The following is a 25,719-nucleotide window of genomic DNA, read 5'->3' as shown; positions in this document are numbered from 1 at the left end:
AAAGATTACTGACTTAATTAATTGTAATGGGAAGTAATTTGAATCTCAATCCTTTTCAACCTCAATCATCAAAGTATGGGTCACCTTACAAATGGGAGACGTATAAGAACAATAAGGACTTCGGACATGGTAAACCTGTATATGATATGATTAAAGACAGCAAGATCAGAGTGCAACGAAGGGAAGAAAAAGTTACCTGAAATTCAGGAAATGTTTCTTCAGATTCAGATGCAGTACCATAGACCTTAAACTATGCTTGCTCCTCATGTCCAGTAAATTGAGAAATAATGATAGCCCATTTCATACCACATACTTCATCCCAGCATAGTGGCCTCACTTAAAGAGCACTCTACTGTGAAATAGCTGCTCACCATGATTTATTGTTTGAGATCAAACAGAAAACCTGAAACATTGAAATAACAACAAGGACTTGAGAGTCTAAAAAAGCCAGAGATCACAAAGCGACAGTCTGTATGGTGAAAACCAAAAGCTGCAGTATTTCCACAGCTCTTTCTAGATGCCCATCATCTTCATGGCAAGCTCACATACTGTTCACAGCAGTCTGTTTCCAAACAAGTCATAATCAGCACCTTTGAAGGACAGCCTGTACCTGAAAAAGAAATGGACATCGATTTGCCATGCATAAATATGAAGTTCAAAATAATTAGTAATCTGAAGTTATTGTGGTCATTGGAGCGACTGCTTTCTGCTTTTAAGAGCAGCTAGGGGACTCAACAGAAATGAGTCCATTTTTCCATGAGTGAATACCTCTTTGTAAAGAGCAGAATAACTGTGAAAGAAAAGGTGATGGGTTCACCCCTTCCTGTCACCAGTGGTGTAAAGCACGGCCTCTTGACTGACAAGAAACCTGGACGCTGATGCTGAGAGGGTTCCTTGATTCACAGGTCTCTTACACTCCAGCTGGAGAGCAGAAGCTGGAGCTTGAAACTGGCATGTAAAAAAAAAGAAAACCACAAAAGGATCAAATCTAATCAAAGAGGCCCTTCATCTGTCTTAGAGTTTTCATACAGTGTCTAATTCATGCTTATGCCAGTTACACTAATTTACTACTCCCATCCTTTTTCTAACCAATTTATATAATAAACTAATCCAACACAGATTTCATATACAGGAAAGCCCTTAAATGTATATAGGATTACAAAAATGTATATAGGATTACAACCTAAAGTGTGGCCCAGTGTCTTTTATAGCACTTCTTATGAGGCAACTTGTGTTTTTGTTAAATTCTAGTAGGTGATGCATTTGCTTATGTAGCTGGCATGTCTTAGTCTCACTGAACGCCGACCTAAACAGGAACGAAAATTCAGGATAAAACCAGAAAAGCAGCCAGTGGGACACAGAATTGATGGCTAACTTGGCCAAGGTCCTGATCTTTCCAAGTTCACTTTCCTTTTATCTTTCATTCTCTGACATCTCATGAGTAGAAGTTTTTTTTAAGCATTACTTCTAATCTTGTACACTTAAAGGTTTGCAAGAGATCAGATACCAATTAAGTTTATGTACAGATGTAACACCTTTGCTCGACAATTCCACTTGAATCCTTCAGTTCACAGAACCACAAAATGCACATACCTAGTTTATTTGCATATTATTTTAATCACAGTAATATTAGGACCTGAACCCAGTTTTCAGAGAAACTGCTTATGTGCTCTTGTCAAGCAACCACCTCTCCAAACCATCCACAGTATGAAAATGCGATGCAGCCTATTTTTCATATTACTGCCTTTTTTTTTTCTGTTTTCTGTGAACTCTTCATATGAAGTTTGCATAGACAAACTGATTTGCCGAAAGTAGTGCGAGCAATTAAAACAAGAAGGCTGAATTTGATACAGCTTACAAATAGTTTGTGGAGAGAGAGGAAGTTGAAATACAGTTTCATGGAATCATTTTTGTATTCAGCGCCTCTTCATATAGACTTGCGTAGCTGTTGTCAGTGATTCAGCACCAGATGTTAATTTCTACCTAGTGTAAATTACTTTGAAGATGTTTTTCTAAAAGATTGTGTGCTATGACACTTCTTATATTTCCTATTTCCTAGTCTGACCTAATTTTACTTGCAGTGAGCTTCAAGCTATGATTTATGTTACTGTCAGACTTAGGAAATCAATTGCCTCAAACTGAATTATCTAAAACCATTGTGTTGCAAATTCAAAGTGAACATTTGCAATTGTTTTCTTTTCATTAGCTGCTCAAACCTATTATTCCCCTGATATGCAAATCATTTGTAATGGGCTGCTAAATATATTTGCTAATTCATTCACTCTCAGCTTAAGCAATGTTCTTCAGTAAATCCAATAGATGAAGCATTAAAAATAAACAGAAAAGGTCTTCGATAGCATTGACTTGGGCCTCGTATAAGAACAATTTGGATACTTCAGGCTGGAAACACGCATTTTGTTACAGAAGCTGATCGTTCCCTGCTGTAACTCATGCTAGCAATTTCTTTCAGATGTGTCCTCATGTGAACATTCTCCTCAATCATACTGCAGCTCTGTGGAGCCCATATTTCCTCCCGAAAGGCGTCTGTCTTTGACACACTGTCACGCATTAGCGATCAGGAAAGTAGTCAAAATCATGTGGTTTACACATGCTTATAATGACATGCCCCAAGTGTGTCAGCTGGTACCATCTGCAGTGCCTGGAGCAGTGTCTGGGAGACTGTGACAACTCAATTGCAGGCTGGAGATTTTGAAAAACAGTGGGTAATTACTCTTCCCTCTTAGGCGAGAGGACCTCTACGTGCAGCGTTAGGGAGGCCACATCTGTTACAACTATTACTAAGTCTCTGCTGATTATCAATATTGCAATAAAAATAGTCATCAATCTGGATAAAAACCACAATTCCTTTTCAGCTCCAGCCCACTGATCTGATCAAGTTGTGGCTCATAAATTGATGTTATGTCACTCTTGCCTTTTGTGTGCTTCTCTTCATACTCTGATTGTTTTTGGAAGCCATGCAGTACCCTGCCCCAAACAAATACCTGTCAGTAACATTTTATAAGGCGGCAAGAAAGAGATCTGTAGTTGCTCTTGCAGAGAGGAGTTGGGTATTTGAGAAGAAAACTGAATTCTGAAATCCTGGTTCAATAATTTTCTATAAAGCCACTGCTTTCAACTAAGCCTGGCTTTTCCTTACCTTGGATAAGATCTTATCTCTTAATTATCAGGCTGATAATGGCTAGTTTGAGTTGCCTTGTGTTTTGACTGTGCAAATTCAAGGCTGATTTTAATTGGTTTCATTTTATCTTAACCTAAGACCTTACTGGCCATTCACATCTCTATATGGGGTCTAAGTGCTAAGCACGAGGTTTGACAAACTATGCCATTCTTCACTCTTTTTGTCCACCACTGATATGTGGAGACAATGCTGTGAGTGCTAAAAGAGATAGATACCCCAAATATTGTTACTGTTAAAATTTAAATATTGGATGTGATACGGAGTTCTTCATAGCTGGTTCAGCTAGTCCTGCATCTTATCTTAAACCTACCAGAAATAACATGTCAAAGGTAAGTTCCAACTAACAGAAACAAAATCTGAGCTCTTGGGGCCATGATAGAAAGTGCATCTTGAAGAGGCCAGTGATTAAAAACATGCAACAGAACTTCTTACATGATATGATTCTGCACTACCTCAAAACTGCTAATTCCTGAAGAAAGGTCTTCAGTGCCATATCAGATATATTAAAACAATGCTTGCTGCAGCATTCCAAGTTCTGTTTTCTTTATACAGTCTAACAACAGACATAACAACAGATAAATATCAAGAGAAATTTGTTAATATTGCATTATTGGCAGACAAAAAAAGATCATTTTACATTGGAATGCTGAGCTCCTGCCAACCACTACCAAGTGGATAGCTCTGGTTTAGAACTTACTGCTAATGAGAAAAAATATATGTGCTGCACAAAAATAGAAATAATCTGAAGGTATTTGAAAAGGTTTAGGTTCTGATCAGAGACTGCCTCAAAAATCAGCCCTGCCGACAGAATTTGAAAAATACAGCTTGTGTAAAGGCAGTAGTATTTAATTTTTCCATAGTCCTTTACCTATCTGCAGTGCTTGGTGAAAAAGAACCACAACCAAGCTGGTAAATACTACTAGTCTAACTTAGAGATACAGAAGCAAATTCATATAAAGAAAGAGCGGCTTAACCCAGGCCACCCAGAAGATGGTGAGATACCAAAAATGGTGGGTTGGGAAGAGACAACATAAAGTAATAGGGCTGTTTTGAGAAGCATGAGGGTCTGAAATGGAAAATTAGTTTCAATGTATATAATTAAAGGCTCAAAACTATTTAAACATGCCTTTGTGGATGAAAAATGTTGTAACACCATCATTTTTATGTTGCTGCAAATATGTTGGGGCAGTGAATAGGATTATATGCAGAGAAGCTTTTAATAGTGTGTGGACCAGATAAGGGCTGAGATACATGCTCATGATGCTCCTAAGAAGCCTGACCTTGTCTGGATGCTGACGGTCCTTCAGACAACAGACTTGGTCTTCGTGGCCCTCTGTTTAAGTGAGGATCTAGGAGACCTGCTGAGTTCATGTAAGACTGACGTTTGGAAAGGGAAGAAGTACTCTGGAAAGTCTGTGTTACTACCCCCTCCCTGTGGGGTCTGTTCCTGTGTTTAGGGAGGGAAACTGTCTGCCTTGCAGCTCGCAACAGTTTTTTTACAGCACATCCGGTGAATTTCAGCCCTTTTTGGTGGTGGCCTTCAGGGAAGGGATACCATGACTAAAACACAGGACTTGATGTGCTTCTTGCTTCTAGGATTCTCTTGATTTCACAGAGTTGTTTTTCTGTATCAAGTTATAGACAGGACTGTGGATTAGGCGCACACACCATGAAGACTAATGCAGGTACCTCCAAGTACAAACAGGAATAAGTGAATTTCCCTGCCTCTGTGAGGTCATGGGTAAGACTGTGACATTGGTACTGTGTAAACACTTTCCTCTGTGTGCCATTTCCATGGCATGTACACACACACACACAAAGCTGATGAAGTAGATGTATTTTACAGCAACAAATGTATGGACTGAATAATGAAGGGCCTGAGCCCACCTCTTGCCTGGGATTTTCAGCCAGGAGACTGGAACAGCTCGCTCAGAGTGATCTCATTGTGTGGAGTAAGTAAGAATACATGTTACAAATTATTAGATTTTTGCTGCTTTTTTGTTTTGTTTTCTTCAAGCAACTGAGGGCGGAAAATGGAAACAAAAGGCAGATTTTGATTGATCTGGTAAATATGGATGTGGCTGGAGCCAGGAAGAATACATTAGAGAAGTGATTGATGGTCTTGATTATGGTCAGTGTAGTGAGAATACTGTCTTTCACTGCAGCTGCAGACTGCAGCTCACTATTCCCTTGCTTTCTGCTTGGCACAACTAGTGTTTTTTTCTAAACAGAGACAAGTGACGATAGAATTGTAATCATCCTGGTTTTGCTAATGGTCAGTTGGCATTTATACTGTTAAATTCTTGTGTCAAAGACACATCTTCACTGAAGTTCAACATACTCACATGGTGGATCCAGATGACCATATTTGTGTTTTGTTTTATATTACTCCAGAAAAAAAATCAAGATTAATTTCTATGGATTCAAAGGATGATATTTTCTGATCCAGTGTTATAACAAAATTTGATTTGCTTTAAATGAGCTGCTTTACTATTTACTTGAGGTTTTCAGCTAACATGACTCTAATATAACAGTTTAAAAGAACCTTCTGCATATATCCGGTCATGTGTCACCAAAATGTCTAATGCTGGAGCTCTGTACTGTAGGAGAATATTGCTGCATGATGGGAATTCTCCTATGGGAGTCTGGCTAGTGAATGTGACAGACTGGAGAATATTGCCTATCTCCTCAGACAAATGCATGTGTCTAGCATATAGTCAGCCAGTGAAGGTCACAGGCAGGCAGACTAAAAAGGGGAGAGAAAGCACAAGATGACAATACCAAGAACAGCAATAGCAAGGCACATGCATGGCTCTTTTCTTTGTTTGTCTTTGCCACCTTGAATGCCAATAGCACCAGAAGGAGGTGGCTGTAAGAGCAGCTTTGGTGAGGACAGGGAAAGAGGGGATGAAGGCTTTTGTGGAAAAAGGGAGGTAGCCAGCATGTCTGAGCGGAAATAACAGGGTAGAGAAACTAGGTTAGGTTTAGCAAGAGGAGCTGCACAGCACAATGTCTTCAAGACTAGGACATTAGACCTCTTTAGAGCCTACTGAGGAAACAGGCCAATATTTAGAGAGGGAGATGCCACAGCCAGAATAAGAAAGATGGCTTTGGCAGCAACATCCTGACAGTCCAGCAATGGGAGAAAGCAGTCCTGTGAGAAGGATTGCAGTAGCTGAATAGGAAAGTGATGAGGTGTGTGTGAGTGGTTTGGCTGCAGGGATGGAAAGGAAAGGCTAGATGGCTAAAATACTCTAGCAGGTGTGGCTTATTTACGCCATTCTCTCACAGGAGGTGAGTTGGGAATCAAGAGGAAAGGACTGAAACTCAGTGGGGTAGGGACAAACACACTGCAGGAGGTTTACACCAGATACTGTGTTGTGCTTTTGCTTTTTCTGTCTGTGAAGGCCATCCGCAGGGAAGGAGTCATTTGGGACATTTATCAAACCAGGGGCACTCCATCAAAGACTTTATAGCAGTTCAGCTCATTCACTAGACATGTCCACCTCCTTCATCCTGTTGATGCAATGTCACATTCATTACATTGTGGTGCAAAAGAAGCTCCTCATTATTTGTATAAAACGTGTACAAGCTAACCTTGCAGTGTCATAGTATGTATCTGACATTTGCACGTTATTGCTGTGACCTGATACTTGTGTAACTAGAGGATGAAAATGCTTTGCTTTATCTGAAGTGGATTTTCCATGTAATGACTATATAACTAAATTAGGGATGGATAAAGCTGCTGAGATTTAATATGAGCTCATAGCAAAAAATGTGTTTAAATAAACTTAATGTTCAGATAGGTCTTGACAACTGGCAAAAGTGCTATTTCTCATTCTTTGCTAAGATATGAACTCATTACACATAAACAATCCCTGCAACACATGCAGAAAATGGCATAAAAAATCCCTTTCTGATATCTCTGGTTGTCAAGTATTAGACGCAATGCTGATGAGCTTTGATCCAAGCACCAACCAACTTAATTCTCTCAATTATGTTGGCTGAATAGGGGTATTTATTAGGTTTCCCCACACGTGCTTGCTGTGGCACAAAGGCAATGAATCATTCCTATGCCACAGTAACAAAGCTAGGCTTGATTCTGTCCACCATGAACCAAAGCTCTGATTATTGCTCTGCAGGAAAATCTCAGACCACAGCATTGCTCCCAAAAGCAGGTGGCCAGGGAGGGCCATGCCTGAGGAAACCTTGTGCAGGTAACGGTCTGGTTTGCAAAGAGAAATAAACTTGATTTACTGAGGCTACCAGCATTGCTGCCACAAGCCTGGTTCTGGTACAGAGGGAGCTGCAATACAACCCGGCGTTATCTTTGGATCATGATGATTTTTTTTCTAGGTATGGATTTGACACCTTAGGCAAGACTGCTCTGTGATCCATGCTGCACGTTTGTTAACTGTAGCAGCAGTTTCTACTCTACTGTATTGGTGATGTGCACAGACCTGTCACTGATGGGAAGTCATAGCAGATGCTGCAATCCAAGTCCACAGAGAGGAGAAAAGTGGAGAGGAGACCACTAACCAGGGCCACCAAGAAGGAAGAGGCAGAATTGGCTTGTGTGCCCCAAGACTACCTTCTGAGGGGCTGGAGAGGACCCCAGACCAGGAGGTTATGAACCATCCTAATTAATACAGAGTATCAAGCTCAGGTGATTTGTCAGTACCTGCAACCCATGCTTTCATGGGGTTGTATGAGCAGGTTCATTGCTGACATAAGAATCTCAAAAAACAGTCCTTAGTAACTGGTACAGCTTCTAACTTTCACTCAGCTGGCTTGTAATTTTGGTTTTATAAAAGCAAGTATGCTTTTGGAGTCTGAGGGACACAAAATAAAGAAACTGACCTTTCATTACTTGAATCTCTGCATATTTGTAACTCTTCACAGAGCAATGTCATGTCTTGGGGGTGGAATGCCTAATCCAACCTTGAATCTCCCTTTTTTTTCTCAGCTTCTGTCAGCTGTGTTTCCTTAACATTATTTCAAGATCATTTAGCTACATAATTCATTAGACTGCAAAATCCTGCTAGCCTAGTAGGGCATTTCCCAAGCCATTAGACATGTCCATGTGTAAGTTCGCACCCACTTGATGTGCCAGCTACAATTCACAATGATAAAGGTTTATTGGAAGCTTTTCAACTATATTCCATTAATCAGATTCACGGCAAAATCTTTCTCAGCCTGTCTCAAACAGACTTTACAAACAGCATGTACCATGCAGCATGATTCTCCACAAGGTAGGAAACCTCTGATATACGAAAAACTCATCATCAAACCATGCTGTTACAAATGTTCCTCCTCTACACTGAGGAGATAACAAGCAGACTCTAAGGATTTTCAGGACAAGTCCATCCCAGGCTACAGTCTCTAGCCTCCACATTTTCACAGTATTTCATGGAGTTTTATCAGTACAGTATGACGTAATAAATCTGACCTCTAGTAAGAGACACAAAGCTAAAAGCCTGTGTAATTTTTCAACAATTAGTCAGAGAGAATCAAAGGAAAGGACTTCTCAAAAAAAAAAAAAAAAAAAGAAAGAAAAAAAAAGAGAAACAGCGTAACAGGCCAAGTATAGAAGAATCAGACAATATTTCACCTGGGTAATTTCCCTGGAGGAGGCAGGTTAAAGAATTATGCAGCCATTGAGAGAAAGACGCCATATCTGTCCACATACTTAAGATCTTTCTAAGACCACAGACTAGACACTTTGACAATATCCTAAGCTTGACAGCAGGCCTAATGTCTTTAATACTGAAATATTGTTTAAAAAAACCAACAGAAACTGCAAAAAAAACAAAAGCAGAGGATTCTACAGCTTACTCATTAATTTCATGAGACTCGTCAATTTCCAGTTGCTTAGGGTTTTGTATGGAGACAGGGAGGAGACAATCGTCTCTCATCCATCCTTATCAAATTGTAGGCAAACCAGCCAAGTTTTGGTCTCTGAAAGGAGTCAGATTTGAAAAATACACTCTCTGAGTGATGGTTCAAATTTTCCATTCAAATGTACTGTGAATCTTCGGAGTTTTATGTGAGACTGCTTCAGAATGCAGGAAATTCAAGCCAAAAACAGGGAGACACACTGAAACACAGTGAGACTTGGCAGTGCATTGGCTCTGCTGGGGCAGGAACAAAGGCTCGGCTAACAGCATATGCTATCTATTAAACTTTGTTCTTTGTGTGTGTAGACAGAGGCGGAGAGTGACAGAGGTAAGAACTCCAGTTCTCTCTTCTTGGTTTCAGACAAAGCTTTTGCCTTTATTATCTGATAGCTGAAAGAGTCTGGAGACAGCTAGATATTTTGGAGACTCATTTCAAAAAAGCAAACTTTTAATTAGTACCCTCTTTGCTTTGCAGGAATCTTATTCATTCACCACAATCTAAACAAATTCATTAAAGCATATGTGAAAGCAGACACTATTGCAGCAATTGTCTGCTTCGTTTTTGAAGAAGAAACCTCTTTTTTCAAGCCAGGAGAATTTTTGTTGTTAGGAGACAGAAGATGTTTCCAATTAAGCAGTTCACCTGCATCCTGGAAACCCATGGGTAGCCTAAATGAGAATGACAAAGATTCCTCAGATCGTTCATGGAAAAGATAATGGGTAGGCAAAACCTTGGAAGAAAGCCAATAAGCTCAACAGTGCTATAGCCAAGGATGACCAACAACAAAGGAGATCTGATTCAGTGTCCTTTTCTCAGGGAATAAAATCATCTCTTCAACTGTAAAGCAGTAAGAGTTTAAGATACATGTGACAAAAGCAAAACAACAGATACTGTTTTGAAAATAAAACCTAAAAACCTGGTCTAGTAGGAGGCAATGGTAAAACTACCTCTGATTTCAGCATTGCCAAGATTTCACCCTTAGTTTCAGAAGGTTAAGGCTTAGACAGTGGGTAGTGGAGTCTGCCTGATCGATCCCTGAAAAGCTGCCTCCTTTTCTCACCTTTGTTCCCTGGCCTTCTAAGGAGAACTATGGACACCAGAAAAATCAGAAGAAAAATCTGTAGAAAAATCTACGGACACATAAGAAAATCTGAAGAAGTGGCTGATACACCAGAGGGTCATGCTGCCATCCAGATGGACCTTGACAGACTGGAGAAATGAGCTGACAGAAACCACATGAGGTTCCACAAGGAAAAGTGCAAGATCCAGCACCTGAGGAAGAATAACTCCATGTCTTGGTACATGCTGGGGGCTGACCAGCTGGAAAGCAGCTTTGTAGAAAAGGCCCAGGGGATTCTGGTGGACAATAAGTTGCCCACTAGACAACTTTGATGCACTCTTGCAGCAAAGAATACCAACACCATCCTGGGCTGCATTAGGAGGATTGCCACCAGGTCAAGGGAGCTGGTCCTTCCCTTCTACTCAGCACTGGTGAAACGTATCTGGAGTATTGTGTCGGGTGCTGGGCTCCCCAGACTGAGGGAGACATGAAGCTACTGGAGCAAGTTCAGCAAAGGGCCACTAAGGTGGTTCAGGGGCTGGAGTATCTGATGTACAAAGGGAGGTTGAGAGATATAGGAATGTTCAACCTGGAGAAGAAAAGGCTCAGGGGCCTTTATTGATATAAATAAGTATATCATGAAACAAATAAAAAGGATGGAGCCAGAGTCTCCCCAGTGGTGCCCAGTGACAAGACAAGAGGCAGGAAATTCTGTTTTAATGGAAGAAAAAAAAAATTACCTGATAGAGGTCAAACACTGAAACAGGTTTCCCAGAGAAGCTGTGAGTTTCCATCTTTGGAGGTATTCAAAACTTGACAGGGTCCTTGGCAACCTGCTCTCAGTGGCCCTGCTTTAGCAGGGGGGTTAAACTCAGTCATCTTCAAAGGTCCCTTCCAACCTCAACTCTTTTATGAACCCTTGTAAATTCAGTAGCTGCACCACCGCTACCATATGCAGGCATCTCCGGGCTTGTTTGTCCAAGATGCTGAGCAACCGACTAATGAGTTTCTCTTGTAAAAGACTGATTTTTGGGAAAATAGTTCTGCCAGGTGGCAAACTGAGTAGGCCAGAAAAGAAGCGGCTCGACTTACCTATTGAGCCACGTGGTAAATTATGACAGATCATCCAGAGTACCCAGATAACTGTTTTTCCATTTCTTTGGCAACATTTGTGATTTTTCAAATATGATTTCCATACTGAAGTGAAAATGAAAGTGCCCACTATGGGCACAGGCATTCTGCGGCACCACAGACTACGCGGGACACAGGAGATACGCCTTGATTAGGGCTGGAATTAGAATGAAATGCTACACCTCAGGCAGATCAAGGATTTGGTTTTCTTCTCCTGTAGGCCATAGTGATACTCTGGAGAAAACCAAGGAGAAAGCATTTAATTTGGCGTTTTATGGATGTTCCAGACAGAAGTTTTACGGAGACACTTCCCAAAACATCATTTTGTTTGGGGGAAAAAAGTTCTAAGCAGTTCCAGTAAACACAGAACTGCCTCTCAGAAAAGGAGATAGTCAGATTGACAAGCAACTGTTAACTTCCTGTCTGAAGTAAGACAAAAGATAGACATCATCTCCAGTTATTGAACAAAATTACACCAGCATGTCATAAAAAAATGCTTTGAGGTTTTTAATATAAACAAGCGTGTGTAGTTTATACACGGATGTCAGACATGGTAAAGTGATCTTGAACAAATACTTACTGCACTACATCTGCTAGAAATTGTTGTAATTACTCACTTAGAAAACTCTGAGTATGCATCTCCACAAATGTCTGTTCTTAGTGGATTACTTCAGTCCACACAGCTCTCCATGGTCTGTGCAGCCAAGTCTAGATGAGGCTACTATGCATCCAGCTTTTCCAGACATCGCTCTCTTTTCCATTCAGAAATTACGTATTTCTTTTTGGTTTTAGGTGCCTGGTTGGATCACAGGCCACCATATTGCTGAAAATTTTGGAGAGAATGAAATACTGCTTATGCTGCATGGATAAGTCTATCAGTTCCTGCCTCAAATGGAACAGGCACACTAAGGCCAATGCTTCTAGACAGCACTGGACTCACCACACACATCCACAGGTGTTTCTGTCCTGGGAATCCCAGATGTGGCGCCTTGGTACCTCAGTTACTTCCCGTGCCTTATCTTGCTTGTACATGGTGCAGGTCTTGCTGTTCCCCACCACAACACTCAGTGGGGTCACGGCTGCCTTCAGTGGGAGAACTGATGTGTCCTATTCATTATGCTACCCTGCTTCAAAGGGTGCCTAAATTCTTCTCAGGAAATTGCTCATAAAGGATATTAAAGACTATAACTTGCCCACAGGGGTAAATTGATCCTTAACACTGTCATTTTGTTTATGCTTCGAATCACACATGTGATTCTTTTTTTCTCTTCCTGTCCAAAAGAATTTTGATGTTCCCATTGTTCATGTAGATGTCTAATTTGCCCATTATACATTATATAAACAGGGTTGTTTTATTGGTTATAAATGCCTTGTTATTCAGTTTTATGTTCCCGTGCTTTCGTTTTGTGGGAAAGGCCACTTTCCTTACAGCACTAATTATTTTGTACACTTCTGTCACACTATCACTTATTTTTCCTCTCTATTCTAAGCATCTCTAAAGTTTCCACATTTTCCTTGCACAGAAGCTATTTCTGTTCCTCTAATCTAATTTATTTCATATATTTCCCCAGACCCTCAATATTTCTGCAGTATTATTTTCAAGCTGGCTGGCCAGGAAGGAACAGAGAGGACATGTCACTGGTTTATATAATTATATTATATTATTTTCAGTATTGTTTTCTGTCCTTTTCCTGCTACATTCTAACAGTTTCCCAACACTTTTGCTGCACACAGAACAGATGGTTTGGCTAAGACATCTGCTGTGACACTTTTTTCTCTGTATGGTTGTGATTAATTTAAAGCCAAGAAATATTCTGTTTTTTCCTTCCAACTTGCATTAATTTGCCTTTGTCTGTGAAGACTTTAGTCTGCCATCAAGCTACTTAGCTTTCTGTACTCCAGCAGAAGCTCCTCACAGACTTCTCTCATTTGGACTATCTTATGTATGTCAATGTAATTTCCAAATCTTACCTCCTTACTGTGTCGCTTGTTTTCTAAAATTGTCTTTCTTGAAAAGCAGAGATTTTGTCCCCATCTCAGTTTCTTTGAAGTTATCTGAACTAGCAGAAGCACCCCATGCAGTGCCACAGACACAGTAACTTAGTGTGACAACCTTTTTCCTGAAGGTGGAGTGAAAGAGAAACAATGGTCAGCAGAAATTAGGCAATTGTGATACACTGACAAATCTTACTTCAGTTCAGCCTGTGGAGTTTTAGATTCTGGTTCTAGTTTTCTCATGGGGATGAGAATTTTCCCACAAAACAGAGGAGAAGATCTTTGTTTCCCAGCCGGAGAGAGACTGTGGGAACTGGAAACAACCTCACACAGGATTGCCAGGAAGGATGTCACTCTCAGAGCTACAAAGCCCACAAGCAGGATTACATCTGAAGGGTTTTGTGTTTTACATTAAGAGGATTTGTGGGTACACGAAAACTTAGAGATGATGATGGAGATACAGAAACAAGAGACAATATGTAGTGATAAGTGAGGGGCAGAGTGGTGAAAGAGGAAGGGAAACTGCCCATCACTTGCATTTTACATGTCCAGTTGGACTTGTTCCCTTCTGAGATATGCAACTAGAGTTTCTCTTTATTTCCTTGCTTTTGATTTGCCTAAATGAGAAATGATAAAATGGTTTTGTCCCTCCCAGTGCAAGCAGTTCATCCTACAGCTCTCTCACTTAGTCTACTAGAAGGTGAGACGGGAGGCAATCTCAAAGCAAGCTCCAGCTCCTGGCACTGCTCCACTACCCTGAGCTCCTCTCCATGCTCTCTGACCATGCACACCAGCCATTGTCTCTAACTCTCAAGAGTTCAGATGCTGCTCCAGGTAAGTATTCCCAAGTAGGACTGGCCAGGTGACAACCGGGGTGGGTAAGGAGCAAGACTTTGCATGGGTGTGGTAAGGAGCAAGACAGACCTGACTTTTTTATTCCATGTCACAAACATTGGTTTCAGTCAAGTCTTGGTTAGGATTTTTCATATTACATGATGTAACCTATTTCTGTCATTGGAGTAAATCATGAAAGGTTTTTAGACTTCAGCACAGCAAAGTTGCTTATCTCTGAATATTATGATAATTTACTCATTGCAAACATTATTGCTGGGAGTTCAATCACATAATTTCTTAATTCCTTTAAATCTCTGAATGTCTTCAGTCCCACCCTGGAGACTTTATTGCTATTTCACATTTCTTCCATTTTACATTTTGACCTCAGACTCTGGCATATATTGTAACTTGGTTACTTGGAACATACTAGATATTTCCCTGGTACATCAGTGATTGACTTCAGCAAATGTTTTATCAGAGTTAGGATGAGAACAGAAAAATTACAGTATCCAAATACTAAGATCAGTTGCCTCTGCTCAAACCTCTTTAGCATCTGGGAGTAAAATATGTCTCTGTGTAATCTGTTTCCCATTGCGGTTTTAAAGGTCTGCAACATTTTTATAGGCTCAAGGACCAAAGTAATTCAAGACTAAACTGTGTTGGCTCACCCTAGGGTAACCCCTATAAATGACAAACAAATCAGCATTTCACAGTTAAAAAACAACACCAAGTGTTCTACAAAATCCCCCAGAAGTTTACTGCTGTGATGCTAACAATGCTAGACATTAAGGCAAGGAATTTCCTTTTTGCATTTCGAGAGAAAAAACACCACAGCTGTTTCTCAGTGGATTCCCAGCCAAGTTGAAAAGGTCACTGACCCAGCCATGATGTAACACCAAGTCCTGTGAATGGTGACTCCCCAAGCAGTGTTTCTCCAAAGCGCTATCCAATCATAATTTTCACCCCACAAAGTATGTATCTACTGCACTCCTTGCACTAAAACCTGGCCTAAAAAGGGTGCCAAGGCTCTTTGGTCTTCTCCTGGTTGAACTATCTGCAGCGTTTATTAACAGACTGGCAGAAATAGGGAAAAATTTGTCCTGAAAATGGTGTGCCTTAACTTAATGAACTGGGAAGTATGAATAATGAAGAAAAAATAATATCTCAGCCTCATCACTCATTGTATAACCTATGGTGTGCTTGATTGGTAACTATAAGGTTAGTCATTTCATATTCCCAGGAAAACATCAACGTTACCACATAGCCTAAATGGGAAAGGCACATGCCAGGGGCCAGAGAAGCTTTGATGCTGTGACTCACATGGTGGGGCAGTAATGGAGGCCCTACAAGTGAATGTGTGGGCAAAAACCTGCGTGCAGGTCACACTCTCCCCTCTGGTTGGGCAGGAGCTGCACCAGGTGAACTGGGTAACCTTCTCATTTCCAAGATGCTGGGGAAAACTGGAGGCCAGGGAGGGCCTGTGCAGCAGAGGAAAGGTTACCTGGACAGCCAACAGCATTCACAGAAGGTTCCCCGCCTGCACCAAACTGGCACCAGTGGGAGCCCATGCAGAAGTGGCTTTCTGGGAGGGGAAGCACCTGAAAGCAGTGCTGGGAGCTGATGAGAAAGGACGACCAGGCTAACGCCTCCTTTGACTGGACAGCAAAGAAGCCATCTGTAGTTATTTCTCCTTGTTTACTAGGCAGTGAGAAAAATCTGACTGTGTTTACAGAATTAATATTTCCCAATAGGTGTTCTCCTTTTAACATGTATTTTTTATTTGTTTACTCAGCCTGCATATTGAAGGGTTAAATTATTGCATTCCTGAGTGGACATCTACAGCCATGCATAAGATTACCTGGGACCTGGTCTTAGATGTATGGTTAGATTCAAGATGTTTAAGCCATTTAACCTTACCTCATTCTTAACCTTAACTATTGCATGTGATAGTTTCTACTTCTGCAGCACTGGTCCTTCATATAGCCCAGCACAGTGATTTTTGGGGTGCAGTGGCAGGTGGGCAAGCAGGTGTGTTTCAGAACTCACTGTAATACACTGGTCTGCATAGGAAAGTGAGAAAACAGATGCTTTCATAAAAGAATGGCTGGTCTGGAAACAATAGTGCCCAACTGCTCATGTTGTCATTGATAATAATTAAGCAAAACAGCCATTATGGTGCCCACATTTGCACACAGGGAGGGAGGCAAAATGTAAACCAAACTATATTTGCTGTCCTCATGGGTTATTTCCAAATGTTCCCTCTCTCCTGCAAGCTGAACAAACATTGTGTACCTTTGCACTCGCTTCAGGTGTTCAATGTGAAGCTTTTATTTCAAGCACGTTCACACTGACTCTCCTTTATTCAAATTACAAAAGATTTTGAGGAGAAAGAGTGTGTTCGTAAACAAAATGTCAGAAGGAAAAATAAAACAAGTACTCCTGTCTCATTACATCTGCCCTTCCTCTGCATCCAAAGCTCCTACCTGGCCTAAAACACAGCTCTAAGGGGAAGATGACAACTTTTATCATCTTTCTCATTTCTGATGAATGAAGCAATGCACAAAGGAGTTTGTTTGCAAAATTTTCACATTAGAAACTCACACTTTCTTTACCTGTTCGAACACTTCTGAGGTGGAAAGTCAGTGAGGGTACACAACAGACACAGGATTGAGAAAATGATCTGGAGAGATATTTGAAGGAAAAAAATGTGTTTAAAATTTAGTTGGCTATGAACATAGATCTAATTTTCAACAGATCTTGAGAATTCTGTACCTGTTTATGCTGCCCACTGCAGTGCTGAGCAGAGATGCCAAAATAGGTGTCAGAAGCCTGTCTGGGTATCACCTGTGATAAAGCTCTGCTGACACGATGCACACACACCTGTGTGGATCTTCTCAGACCATTGCAGAGTAGAAGCAGAAGACCGCATGGCTGTGTGTGGCTGCCTGTGTAAAGACAACCCAAGTCACTCAAGTGCTTCAGACACGATGTCCTTCATTTCTGAAAAGCGCTATATATAGATATATGCATATACACAGGAAATGTCCTGTAACTTAAAAGCTCTGAAGAGCATCATTGTTAAATATTTAGGTCACTCACTTGATAATTCAGGTAGAAAACTATGGAATAACAACCAACCACATGAAAAAAAGAGTTCAAAACAAAATACACTTTCAGACCTTCATTATGTATGTCAGAAAAAAAGACACATGATTCTAGTGGAAAAAAAAAAATCAATTTCATGCCATTCAAGTGACTAACTTCTCACTTCATTGTGGAACTGGATTTCTTTTTTTTACTTTTTCTGTTTGCTAGCTGCTCTCCTTTCCTAGGCACTTAACCTTCCTGAAGTTTACCTTTCCCACAGTTTGTCTATTAATAAACCTTGCTTAGTGACTGATTAGGAGCCACTTTGTCATCTTGATGTTTCTGGATGTGAAGCTTGGAATGTAAAGGAAATCTACAGAGATAATCCCTATCACATTTCACTCCATTCTAATAATCAATTAAAGTTGGAAAGATAAAAAGACCAGTAGATTACTTTTTTAATTTTTTTTTTTTTTTTTTTTTTTTTTTTTTTAATTTTGTGTGCTGTAGAGAGTAACAGTGGAATAGACATATGTCACACCCTGAGAAATACCATGGTCAACCGTTTCTTCCTTCAGATGTGGTTTTGGAATAAAATTTTGGAATAAACACCACCACTTTTCAAAAATACTCCTGCTTCACAAGGAAAATAAGTTTTGTGATTAGCAGTCTTGTTTCAAACACTGATTTTTCCAATTAATGCATTTTTGTAAGCTGTAGGAATGCAGTTGTCCTTTTCTGCTTCCCAGGCTTAAAACACCTGAAAAGACTTTGAAAGAGCCCACTTTTGTTCTGATGTTTCTGTTGCAAGAAGGCAGGCGAGACCAGAGACTTCAGTGGAGTTACCTAGTGCTTTAGGAGTATGTGACTGACCTCACTCTGACACTGTATGCTATTCCTGAGCACTGTGAAAACATATAGTAGAAGAAAACTGGTCAGAATTTCTTACAAAGTAGGTTTTGTGGGAAAAGGCAGCTCCAACAGCTTTCTGGCAAGACTATCACATCATGATGCTTATGTGTGTGTGGTTTGCGTGTTGCAGACCAACTCCACCACTATGGGCATGTAAAACGCAGTGGTACCCAAACTGTCTGCAAAGATAGTGGCTCTGATACTGGAAGCAGCCTGCCTGCAGCGGCACCTGATTTATTAACTGTCCAGCTTGGAGATCCGTAATATTTGCATGCCATATATATGACCACTGCCCTAAAGAAGCTAGTGATCCCCAACCTCTGTGCAGCAGGCAAAAGGCCTTGCAGGTCTTTCAGGTTCTGCAGCTCTGAAATAACCTTGCTATGGTAGCTATTGGAGGCTGGGGTCAGTAGGACTCCTAAAACTTCCATGTTTCTTGTTTGGAGCCATTCGGTCAAAAACCTTCACATCCCTGGGAATCATGGTTGACCTGGAGGATTTGAGCCTAAGGAATTTCAGATTAAGTCTCCTTTTGAAAAAAGACCTTTGGGTGATTTAAAAAATAGCTTTTGTGGCAAATGTTCCTTTTCACATTCACTTTTTAAGCTATATTTTCCCCCAAGAATTTCCATAAAATTGAAACTATCAACTGAAATTAGTGAAATTCTGCCCAATCCATTTTTTATATTATTTACTGTACACAAATTAAAGTCACTGTCAAAGGTTAAGGCTGGGGAATATCCAGTCTTTCTTGCAAAAGGTTTTTCTATGTTTCCAATACTTTGTGTCTCAAAACCATTATTGGGAAAGAGCATTTGATCAATTTTAGATGGACAATGCCTGTGTGCCCTACTGAGTACTGAGTGCCAAGAGGCTCCAGACCAGCCCGCCAGAAGCCAGAAACCTGAACGAGTGGCATGAGGAAGACTTGAGGCCTTTTATGCTTTTATTTGCTCATTTGCTTTTCAAGTGTCAATCTTTTCAACAACAGCTACAAACCCCATTTATATTCAAATGTCAACTTCTGCCCTGCATGAACCTGGAAAAACCTTTTTTGTAATTCTGTGAGTCATTCCAGTTTCACTCCACTCTTGCTGGAGGATGCCTGATGGAAAAACCCACAGTGGACAAGCTTGTCCATGGCCTGGTGCAGGTCTGTGGGATGTTTCTGCCCATGTGCCAAGCCGATGAAGCTCCAACCATCCCTGCTCCAGAGGCAGTGCAGCCAGATGCACCTGGCACTGTCTGTACATCAATACTTCTCACTCCCTATCAACATGGTCACTGTTTCTAAATATCCCTGAAAATGAAATTTCCAGCTCAGACTGTAGCTGGCCATACCATCACATCTTCTGAATTTTGCAGCCTCAGAACCCCAGTGCAAAGATTCGGCAATGACATCCTTTACAGCTTCAGGGATTCCAGCAGGCTGGATCCTCCTGTGAGCTGTCATAGGTTCAGGTACTCTTTGCAAGCAGATAGAAAGGTATCTCTGGGTTGAAACATGGCAGACCTTTAAGAATACACAGCAGTAGCACAGAATAATTTGGCAAAGGAAGGTGGAAGAAATGCTGCATGCAATTGAAATGGCAGGAACATTCACAGGTAGGAAGAATGCAATTATCCAGACTGGAAGCAGGCCAGGATGCCATTCATGCTGCACACTTGGCACTTCTCAAAATCAAATAACACATGTTTTTGTGAACTTCTGTCAGGCGTATGTTTTATTAATTATATCTGTAAGAACTATTCTGCCTTTGTCTCTTTTTGTGTGTGTGTGTGAATAAATGCAAGAAGCCTGAAGTGTCATTCTATATAGATACATATATATGTGTGTATATACACTTACTTATAGACACCCATCTTTTGGTTTCAGAACAAATTAATTTTCTGAAAGGGGAAAAGTTGCTCTCTGGGGCCTCATGATCATCTCTAGCCTCCAATTGTAAGAGAGATCCCAGACAGACAAAACATGAGAAAATATGCTGAAGGCAGCAATTTTGAATGACAGGGTGATAGACTAGGTGATCATATGGATTTTTGCTACTTTTAACCTCTCAGAGGTAGTGAACTAGCTACAAGGAGGAAGATGTTGTAGCAAAGACAGACAGGAGGAGAAATGTAAGTAGTACACTCAGAAGAAGCAGGTGTAGAGTCCTGCAAAGAGGCAAAGCTCGTTTCCCCACTCTACAGCTGATTTCTGCAAGATGTACTTGGCAAATAGAGGCACACACCACTGTTGTGGCTGGTGATTTTGTAATAGGTAACACACATCTAAGAACTCCCTGTGCAAAATGTCTCTACCACCCACTTCTTTGTAGGCCCTAACAATGAAAAGTAGAGGGAAACAGATTTGCTGCACTGCCAGAAAACAAAGTGAAACAAACAAAAAACCAATCAAAAATCATAGGAAGGTGTTAGGTTGTTGTTTTGTTTTGTTTTGTTTTGTTTTTTTTTTTTTGGCAAGTACTGAATATAAACCAACTACATGGTAAAATATCAGCTTTCTTAGACACTAAGCAACAGAACTGACCTGTTCCCTGTCCCCAGGAGTGGTATGTTTGTGTGAGATTGAAGTACTGTGATATACTATAGCAACAGAATACTGAAATCAGATGTCTCAGTGTAAGTTTACCTCCAGGTCTCAGTGACTCCAATGACTATATTATTTGGTCTTCCTCCAGCAACATGGAAAGTTCAGGTGAATCTCTCATTCCCAACAGTTCAGTCCCATCTGCTGATCACAACAGACCATACACTTTCTCCTGGGATGCCATAGTGTTTGGGATGAAAGGAAGCTCTGAGGGCAGCAATTCTTTCCACTTGAGAAGAGAATTCTTCAAGCAGCACTGAAAGGGAAAGTCACTATGGAAGATCCCATGTCCATGCCTTACCTCTCCAATTAAGATTTCTGGACTTGCAGAGCAAACTAAACACTAATTTACACTTTTTTCCTCAATGGAGAATGAATGAGAACAAAGAAGCCAGAACTTCCATCTTTTTCTCAAGTCTTATTTATACAGGTGTCTAGAAGTTGGACAAATTCTTTGGTAAACAAAAATAAGTGAATTAAATAGCATTACTAGTCTGATTCTTTCAGTCAGAGTCATTAGTTTGATTAGGCTGAACATGAACATAGGGAAAAAGCAGATATTTTATCTCTAAGCCACTCAAGTTAGCCTGGTTCTTCTTGTACCTTGACATGAACAAATGCAGTAGTGTGTTCAAATCCGCTGTTCTCACTTAAAATTGATGTTGAAAAATGGGGAATAGTTCAAAAGAGCTACATGACTCAGTGAATGAATGATCCATAAAACATGCCTGGTGATGAGAAACTCAATATATTCAATCTATCTGCTTTATCTGAAAGCAAATCAAAAGGGAAAAATCTGCTGATAGCAGATGAGTATTTAGTGAATTAGAAGGTGGCAGAACTGATTTCAGGGTGGGAAACTCATCATGGTTGCAAAAAACAAAAGAAATAAACATTTTGACAGTAAGGGTGATTAGCACTGAATCACCCCTCCAAGGACAGGGTAACTGGTTCAGTGCAGAGCCTGTCAGACATTCCCAGGAGAGCTCCATGCAATTTATATGTCCTGGTGACAAGCCAGGATGCCCTCGCAGCTGCTGCAGTGCATTGACATGACACTGGAGTAACACTCAGCAAGTTGGTTTCTCCTGGCTCTCAGTCTTTCTGCCTCTGCTGCTGGACCTGGCTGGTCCTCATGGCTGGGAGCCTCTCTGCTCAGCTGTTTTACACTGTGTAGGTTCAAGGTTTCAAGCCAAGATGAATACACTTTGAACTGGTGCCACTACACAACTCAGGCTGGGTCTTGGGCTGAAGTAATTTTCAGTTGAGGTTCAAATTAAAAAACAATGATTCAGATTAGTTCTTGATTAAAGCTCAGTCATGTTCTCCCATGAACACAGAAGCTCTGACCATCTTTACTGGATTTAACTGAGGCACTGCAGATGATCTAACTGAGCTGCAACTGCCAGTGTCTCTGTAGCTGGTATAGCATGAGGGTGATGCATAGGGTCACAGTGAGCCAAGGCCCCTCAGCTACAGGGTAAGGGACAGTTGCTCCTCTTCCTCCCTGTTCCCCAGCCTCCTCAGCTCTGTGCTGATGTCTATTTGGTTCCGTCCCAATATGGCAAGAACCATTTGTGTCTGCCATCAAAAACCAATGCCATATCCAGTTGTATGGTGAATGTAGGCCTTGTATCTAAGCAGGAAGAAAATTTGTTTGGAAGCTATTGAGAAAGCTAATTATTTACACCAGGAAGCTAGGAGGTAGCCTGGACATTGCACATTCCAACAGATGTGGGAGATTTGAGAGATTAACCACAGACTAAAATCTGTGTATATATCTCAGAGTATATAACTAGACTGAAATCATCAATTTGTGTTTGTTTTCATCTCAACAAAGTCAACAGATCAAAGTACTCCTAATTGCTAAAGAGTCAGTGCTGGGTTCTAATTATCCTGAGATCACATCTGAACATAGTGGTTGTATGAAATGTCTCTCTCCCAAACATGCAGTTTCCTTGAAAGCAAAACTAAAACCAAAATGGTTCAGATGCACAAGCATTAATAAGAAGAATGTATTCAGTTAGATAAGTGCCTGGGACAGATTATGCATCACAGAATTGTTCAGGTTGGCAAGGACCTCTGGAGATAATTTTATGCAATGCCCCTGCTGAAAGGCTGATCATGACCATGTCCAGCTGGGTTTTGGCTGTCTCTAGTGACTGAGACAGAAAACCCCTTTGGACAACCTGTTCCACTCTTTGACCACTCTCACAGTTAAAAAAGATGGGGTTTTGTTTGTTTGCTTGCTTTTTTCTTTCACTGATACAGAAATTTCTGTACTTTGGTTAGCTCCAGTAGCTCTTGCCGTTGCACTGGATACCACTTAGAAGGGTCTGCTTCTTGTTAAATTCAGTAACAAGACCACAACCTGAAGTATCATGTGGTTTAGAGCACTACTGAAGTGGGATGGAGACAGACAACACAGAAGGACCCTGCACTCCAGAGGCCTGCCATTTCCCCTCACTGACTGGTGAGGGGACATGCACTTCACCATTTCTTGCCAAGCATGGTGAGACCTGTCCAGTGCCTGCTATGTATTATGTGAGGCAAAGCTTGTGGGAAGAGGCAGTCATTTCTATCAAGTCAGCAGATACAGCTGAGAAAAAAGTAATAGATTTTGAGCTACTAGTCTTTTTTACAGGATTGTTCATTCTCTTTAGAACTGGAAGTGAGTGGAAGATTTAGTCCTTACTACTCATTGCAAGTATTTAACTCATACCTGAGCCTTTCACTGTAAAAATCTACAGCTTCTTCTTTGCCAATATAAAACAAGCAAAATTGATTTTTGCAAGAAAGCATGAAAGGTGTATTCAAAATAAAATAAAAGCACCAACATGTCATTAATGAAAAAGTAATATATTTTATCAGACTTGCAAGAACTAATTCTAGTTCAGGCCCATGGACAACTTGAGTTTTTGAGTGCAATGTCTGTCCTTGTGATAAATATATATTGCTATATATATATAATGCTGATATATAGCATTTTTTTCTCTGGCAGCTGAGACCCAGAGTACTAGAGGGATCCTAGAACTAGTTGACTTTCACTGTTACGAAGTGTAAGATGGAAATCAACACAGAACACTGAGATAATTTTTAGTCTTATTTGGCATGGTCTCTATTCTTCTGTTCTGGTTTATGAAATTATATCTTAGAGTTGTATGATATGCTGGCTCAGTCTTATAGTTCTTGTTCAGGTAAATGGTATTGATTTCAAAGGAAATTTTGTCTGAACTTCATCTTGAAGTACACAGACTTTAATTTTGAGCATATGCAACCTAATGCAAAATCAGCCACAGCTGAGCAGACATCAGGTTAAATTTCAGTCATGATACATGCATTGGCATGATAAAAGAATCACCTATTGATATTGTCCCAGTTTTGTTAAAAACAAGATCAGTTCTCTTTCAGTGATTTTTCCTTTCAGCTAAGTTCTTCTAAGTACCTTCTAAGTAGCTGCATATTTTTTTAGACACTGTTCGCTCCGGCACAGATAAGATGACCAATGGAATGCAGAAGAAGCTTATGTTTAGATTTATTACTATGATAACAAAGGTTAACTGATAAGGGGAGATATTTGCAAGGAGAGGTGGACAGAACAGGTGACTAAAACTGATCAAGTACTCCATTGCATACGCATCATACACCCTATAGAAGAGAGAGATCACGAGGGTCTTGCTCTCTTCAACCATGGTTGGCATCTGAAGAGGACCCTGCCTGTCATTCCTGCAATCCAAGGCCTGAGGCCCTGCATCCCTGAATCCAGTTCTGGTTTGCTGTGAGTGCCGCCCAGGACTTTGGGTGCCTGCCCTGCAGCCGCTGGAGCCACACCCACTCTGCACACCATCAGAGGGGTTAAACACTGCTACGTGGGATATTCAAGACTGGGGTTCGTATATTTTGTATTATTTTCTCTATTTATTAGTAGCATTAGTAAAGCATTTTAAAACCTTTCCAATTTGAAGTTTCTCTCCTTTTTTCCTTCCTATCACCTTTCCTTAGTGGGGACTTTTTGCTATGCTGAGAGGGTGTTTTTTCCTATCTAAGAAGAGGGTGGAGGGGGGATTAACAGAGAGCATCTGCAACCGTTTGTTGTTGCTTTGCAATTAAACCTTGACAGATATCAGCATAAATTGTCTTCAGATCTGAAGTGGTAGTATTAAGAAGAGTCCAACAGTAAGAAAAAGCATATGTTTCTGAAAGAAGGTGATTCCAGAATCCTATGGTGATTAAGGTTATTCTTTCTTTCTTTAGTTTAATGCCATTTCTTCATACACCTCTTCTGGTCAGAATTAAGCTCAGACACATTAAGTGAGCCATGCCTGTCATGTAATCCCTTACTAATCCAGATCTTCAATAAATGGCCTCATCAGCAGAAAACTGTTCAGTCACGTTCATCATTGCTAATGGACACATTTCAAGACATACCCTAAATACAGTTTCAGTTTAGTTCAGTGAGATAAACTGACTGAGGTGTTAACCCTGGCTTGTAGCCTGGAGATAGGATATGCGGATCTTAGGAGGTTTTGTCCAGCTCAGAGATGCAGGAAAAGTAAAAATATCTTCAGGCTTTTTCAGAATATACAGATTTGCAAATTGGGCTAGAAATCTCAGGAGAGCAAATTTGCATGAGTATGTTTTGGCAGTGGTCTGAAGAAAATATAGAAAGAGAAACATCTACCATTGGGCAGTTCAGCATTTCCACTTCCCATCTCCAAAATGGCAAAGTTGCCCAAAGATGCTAAAATGGAACTCAGTTCTCTCAGTTACAAGAGGCGTGCAAAATAAGATTTACCTGTCTTATTTTATACAGGCAAGACACCCCATTAAACTCAAGACATTATTTAAATAAAAGCTGTTTAAAAATATGAAGCATAAATGCCTGATCTTATCAATTGTTCCTTCAGGCCTGAGCATCTTAACTTCAGTCAGTTGAGAGTCAAGATTCAACTGCCAGCATTCGGGCTTCTGATTTTAAACAGAATATAGCCTAGCTCGTAATCATGATGG

At 40.6% G+C, this 25,719-nt stretch overlaps 1 long non-coding RNA gene across 1 annotated transcript; it reads right to left on the bottom strand.

Moving 5' to 3' along the window:
• On the bottom strand, positions 1-20,946 carry LOC139826516 (uncharacterized). The gene is made up of 4 exons (XR_011736630.1): positions 20,752-20,946; positions 16,890-17,062; positions 16,730-16,797; positions 1-610 (listed from the first exon to the last, which is right to left on the bottom strand). It is a non-coding gene; the product is annotated as an uncharacterized lncRNA (long non-coding RNA).
• Positions 20,947-25,719: the final 4,773 nt, after the last annotated feature.

The sequence above is a fragment of the Patagioenas fasciata genome, chromosome Z, assembly GCF_037038585.1.
Source record: "Patagioenas fasciata isolate bPatFas1 chromosome Z, bPatFas1.hap1, whole genome shotgun sequence".
Lineage (NCBI taxonomy): Eukaryota > Metazoa > Chordata > Aves > Columbiformes > Columbidae > Patagioenas > Patagioenas fasciata.
Note: the sequence above shows the minus strand (reverse complement) of the source record. Positions and strands in the feature narration are given on the sequence as shown.